Here is a 6194-nt window from a genome sequence, read left to right on the forward strand (position 1 = left end):
TTCCTAAAGAAAAAGGAAACGAACTATAAAAAACGAAGAGTACAAGTAGACACGAAGTGTGGGACAGAGATTACGATGGCGGAACACCCGCAAAGTAGACAGGACAATAAGAGTTCTGCCCCAATAAGCGTAACACCACAAGAACCAAAGCAAACAACAAGTTGAGACGCCATCAAGCATAGCCAAAGGGAATCTTTAATGGACAACCGAGGGAGCCACCAAGGGGGCCGGAAGACAACTATCCAATGTGGAACCACCCGTAGATGGACAGTAGCATCGAGAGAGTTGCCCGGTGGCTTTAGAGAGGAGTAGCAGCCTGATGAGGGAGCAGTAGCAAATGACCGGGAGTAAAAAAGGGGGGGGGGAGGGGTGGCTTCAGAAATTAGGTCCGGACCCACCCAAACTCGAAGAGAGCTCCATTGGTAGGCTGCTTCAATATCCAAGTAGGAATGGAGGAGAAGGAAGGTGCATCGGACGCCAAAATTTGTAAGAGGGGCAGGGCGGGATACAACTACCGGATGAGGAAGCAGAAGCAAATGACCGGTCGTAGAGGGGAAGTTCCAGGGTGGCTTCAGTATTGATGAACAGCCTGAAATGAAAGTAAAAGTTAGTTAAGGGTGTAGTGCAGATGGTATAGCAAACCGAACCCCATATAGAAGTCGCGGTTCCCCAGCTGAGGCATGTTGAGAAGTAGGAGTAATATCCAGAGCCGAGGAAAATATAGGGAGGGGGTTTTCCAGCGGGGACTGTGGGAGGGTGTCCTCGGCGGGGTCTAGCATTATGCAATATCAGTCAAATGAAGATAGGATTAGTAGCGAAGAAATAGTAAACGGAATAATCAAACACAAAGCATGCGGGAACCGGGTCGCCTATCGGAGGCAACGGTGCGGCAAAGAAGAGGCCACGTAAGAACCGAGGAACGGAACAAGGAAGGGGATGTGGTAGCAACATCAGACCAGATTAGCAGCACAGATAACCAACGGTTGCAGCTTATGAGGTCTACAAAGAAAAGATAGAGCTGGATAATCCCCACTTTATCCGAATGCGTCCGTTCCGAGGGTGGTCCCGAATTGGGGCCAAAGAGACAGCTTTGTCCTTAATTAGTTTGGTGAGATGGAAGAGCATTGCCGGAGCATACAGCTGTTTATTGCGGAAGAGGACGTCATTTCTCGTAGTCCGGATAATATGACATAGAGCACCTAAAGCAAATCTGGCTATCTTGTGTGCAAAGGAAGGGCCACCCAAATGCATCTTTGCCCATCTAATGAAAACATTCCAAGGTCTAGGTCTCCATTTCAGCAAGCGGTTGGAAGCCCAAGTAGCAGCTAGTTCACTAGTGATGGAGCAACGAAAAAATAAATGATCTACCGAATCCGGTGTGTTATGACAGAAAGCACAAGAACCCTCATCAATTCGTCGGTGTTGGAGAAGCAATACTTGAGTCGGCAGACGATTGTGGGAGGCTAGCCACATAATAAATGAGTCCCGCGGCGCAATAGCTTTGTCCCAAATGAATGTATGCCGGTGAACAATAGGGCCTTTCGGCCTAATATGATCCCAAGCTGAGGCAACGGAGAAAGTGCCCGTCGAATGTGCAGTCCAAATGAGTGAGTCTTCTCTGTTTTCCAGCAAAGGAGGTCCCGGATCAATCCATGGCCGAATGGCAGCAAGGGCATAAGATGAAGGGAAGGCTGAGAGAAAAAAGTCTCGAACGGTGATCATCCGAGGAATTCCAGCTCGATAAATGTCCCCCGGCGTGAAAAAACTGTGAAGAGGACTTTTGTCATGCCAATGATCGAACCAAAAGGATGTTGATAGGCCATTCCCTAGCTTCCATTTGAAGAGGAAGAAGAAATCTTGACGAAGATCTAGGATTTTCTTCCATGACCAAGAACATATGGTGGGTTTAGGCACGATCCAAAAATTTGATTTACGTATAAAGTTGGTGTGAATCCACCTACACCATAACGATTCCTTATCGGTGAAGAGAAGCCATATGTGTTTTGACATCAAGGCTTTGTTGCAATCTATGAGCCTACGTATCCCTAATCCCCCTTCACTCTTGGGAAGACAAATATTGGCCCAAGAAACTTTGGCCCCGCCAACTCCAAGATCGGGACCCTTCCATAGAAACTGTCGAAGAATAACTTCGATTCTATTTAAAACAGATTTGGGGAGAGTGAAAACGCCAGCCCAGTATGTGTGGATAGAGTGTAGAACAGATTTCAAGAGTTGAAGACGGCCGGCATAGGATAAGTAGCGCCGAGACCATGACCGTGCTCTCGCGGTGATAGCATTGACTAAGATATTGCAATCGGTCTTGGAGAGTCTGGATGAAATAATGGGAACTCCCGGATATCGAAATGGTAAGTGTCCTTGTTGAAAGTTCAGTAGGTCCTGGATTTGTGCGTGTAAGTTCAATGAGCCACCTGAGATGTAGAATGCACTCTTGTTGGAGTTCGGGTTGAGGCCCGACCAACTAGAAAAAAGATGCGATCCATTCTTTAACAGTTCTATCGATGGAAGGTGTCCTTCGACGAATAGTAATACGTCATCGGCAAAGAAGAGGTGTGAAAGCTTGGGGTGCTTGCATCTCCAGTATGGCTTAAAGCCGGGGGTAGAGGACTTTACATGAAGAATCCCGGATAGTACTTCCATCACCAAAGTGAAGAGATAGGGCGAGAGAGGATCGCCTTGCCGAATGCCTCTTCTACTAGAAAAGAAGCCATGGAGTTCCCCATTGATGGCCACTGAGAATTTGGGCGTCGAAACGCATTCCATTACCAAGCCAATAAAGAAAACCGGGAATCCAAAGGCTCGGAGGACACGCTCGAGGAACCCCCAGCTAACCGTATCATAGGCTTTGCAGAAGTCCACCTTAATGGCGCATCTGGAGCTATAGAGAGGATGGTGAAAGTCCGCGAAAAGTTCCTGAGCGATCAAGATATTATCTGTGATTCTCCTTCCTTTGACAAAAGCCATGCGGGATGGTGATATCAGCGAAGGCAAGAGGCCCGCCACTCTATTAGCCAATATTTTGGTAATGCATTTGTAAATTGTATTACAACAAGCGATGGGACGGAAGTCATTCATTGACAATGCATTGGGAGATTTTGGAACAAGTGAAAGAATGGTCGCATTGGTTTCCTTTAGAAGGTGGCCAGTCCTAAAAAAGTCCAAGACGGCAGAGGTGATGGAGGGGCCAATGACATCCCAGGACGAAATAAAGAATTCCACGTTAAAACCATCGGGTCCAGGAGCCTTTCCTTTAGCGAGAGAGAAAAAGGTGGTCCGGACTTCTTCCTCGGTAACGGCTCTAGATAAGAGCTCCACTTGCTCAACATCTAGGGTATGAGATAGAAACCGGCGAATCTCAGAAATATCTGGCTGAATAGTATCGTCACTTGTATTGAGGAGCGCTTCGTAGTGGTTAACTACATGAGATTTTACTTGAATCGGATCAGTCAAGGTTGTTCCGTCCAACGTAACTACCGATAAAATACGATTATGTAATCTCCTCTTGTTGACGAAGTGATGGAAATATGAAGTGTTTAAATCCCCTTCTTTAAGCCACTTGATCCTTGATTTTTGTTTGAAAAAAGATTCCTCCCGTAGTCTAAGAGAAGCGAATGTCCGCAGATGTACAAGTTCCCGGTCCGCCGGTGATTGGTTAGTGGGATCCTGTTCCAACTGCTCTTGAATCAAAGAAAGATCAAACCGAGCTTGGGCGGTACGTTCAGAAATATCAGAGAAGGAGCTCCGGTTGAGTTGTTTGAGGCGATATTTGAGTAGCTTAAGCTTAGCGCAAACAACATACATAGGAGTACCAAACATTTGAGAAGCCCAAGTCTGAGAGACTATGTCCTTAAAAGAAGGGTGGGTCATCCAAAAATTGAAAAATTTGAAAGGTTTTTTTGAGTTAGGAGGCGGCAAAATTTTGACAACCATGGGCGTATGGTCGGAAATACCGAGTGCCAAGAAAGTAGCCTCAGAGAAGGAGAAGATACGACTCCAATGTTCGTTGATAAGAACGCGATCGATCTTTCATTGTTTACGAAGCACTCCAGAGGATGTACTCCAAGTGAATCTGTGTCCCACGTATCCGAGATCTTCCAAGCCTGCACTAGAAATGCAATCTCCAAACTCATCAAAAGCAGGAATCCATCTATTAGATCCCCCCATTCTATCGGTGTGATCCTTTATGGCATTAAAGTCCCCCGCAACTATCCAAGGGTGTACACAATCACTAAGCCGAAGTAAGTCCGTCCACGGGGATCGACGAGCGATGAAGGTGTGCCCCCCATAAGCAATCGAGAGAAGGCAAGATTGATTCATCGTGTTCACCGAATACATTGCATGGATTAGTTGGTCGAAGAGAAGAGCACCGGAAGATCAACCACTTGGGGGTCCCAACCAATCCATATTCTACCAAGGGGGAGTAGTCATAGTTAGCCACCCAGCTCCGGCCCGGTATTAATCCACGGGATACTGATAATAAAATTTGAGACTTTGATCTTGGTCTCTAAAATGCCAATGCATGAGAGACGATGATTCCGAACCAAAGATCGGATTTCCGCTTGACGGAGAGGGTCAACAAGGCCCCGGATGTTCCAAGCACCTAAGAACATATTTACAAGGGGGGGAGAGGAGGTTTACCATTTCTTTTTGTTCAGCCTCTTTTTTGGCTTTATTTGCTGGCCTTTGAAGACGTGGGGAGGTTATCCTCCTCTTGGACCTGCGGATGAAGATCTTCATTTCTTTGCTTCAGCCATAGTAAGAGGTCCATGGGTTTTAGGAAGGGCAAAGACCGTTGTTCTAGATCTCGTGTGTGGTGGAGACAATAGAGGGAAATCCTCCTCGACGTCACTTTGTAAGTTGTGTTCGGAGGCGTCATCCTTGTACGATGAAGAAGAGCAGGTAGAGGTAGACCGAGAAGATCCAGGTAGAGCCATCTGCTGCTCGGTAGTTAAAGCATTAGTGTGTGGGGTGCCAAGCTGAAGTGCAGCGGGTTCACAGATCTGGGAGTCGGGAAGAGTGTTAGGGAGAGCTGCTGCATCACCAGATTTTAGTATTTTGTGAGAGGACACGTGCTGTCCAAAAACAGCCACGGCCGCTTGGAGGAATTGAGCGGTGGCCGGGTGGTCGACTTGAGTGAGTAAGGCCAAAGCGGCAGCCATATTAGAAGGCTGTGTAGCGATAATAGCAGGTTGAAGTCCTATTTCTGGGAAGGAAGAAAGGTTAGTGTCCGCCTTACGGATGGATGGTGAAGAGGGGTACCGATTGGGGTTCGGTGTGGGTGTGTCCGGGGGATCGGCAGCTGCGAGATGAGGGTAGCTGGTTGAGAGAAAGTGAAGCTTCATTGGCCAAGAGGGGGTGAGACGTTTTAGAGATGAGGGTTTGTCAAAACCGAGGGGGTTCTGTTGAGAAACAGAGGGCACCAGGGGGTCACTGCAGTCATTGGTAGAAGCGGGGGCCAGCGAGTCCTTTCCGATTGTTGTCGCGAGGGGAAGCGGTATGATGGGTGTGCTTAAACCAGAAAGGGTATTGCTGAGAGAAGGTGCAGCAGGCTGTTCTGGGGCTACAAAGGATCGACGTCTGGTACGGCCTTTAACCTGTTGCCAACCGCTGTCTAGGTGGGGGTTTACAGAAGTGGCCGCGGGGTCTAAATTGGATGGCTGAAGACGTTTTGCACGGGGGAACCCGGAGGATCCCACAGCATGTCCAAAAATTCCACAGGTGTCGCAAGAGAGTGGTCTCCACTCATATTCCACAGCAATATTGAGGAGTTCACCCTTCCAACGCACCTTGACACTCTCGGGGAGGGGATGACCAGCTTTAATCTCCACACAAACACGGGCATATGAAATTCGCTTCATAGTGTACATGCGCTCATCAACATATAGTGCCTTACCAATAGCACTCGCAATGTAGCCTAGTCCAGATGGAGACCACAAAGAAAACGGAATGTGGCGCAATTTAATCCAGATTGGAAAAGTTTGCTGGCTATCTTTAGTGAGCTTTATATCAGGGTGCCATTGTTGAAGCACCATTGTGCTTCTGAAGATAGATATCGGACCTTTTTCCAGCAACTTTCGTCTAAACGACTCATCCGGGATGTGAAAAAAGTAGAATCCATCCTCATGTAAGCGCACATCCGGAAGGTGCGTTCCCCACGCCTTTTTGACAGCTCCTTC

Source organism: Rhodamnia argentea, chromosome 6 (genome assembly GCF_020921035.1).
Source record: "Rhodamnia argentea isolate NSW1041297 chromosome 6, ASM2092103v1, whole genome shotgun sequence".
NCBI classification, from domain to species: domain Eukaryota; kingdom Viridiplantae; phylum Streptophyta; class Magnoliopsida; order Myrtales; family Myrtaceae; genus Rhodamnia; species Rhodamnia argentea.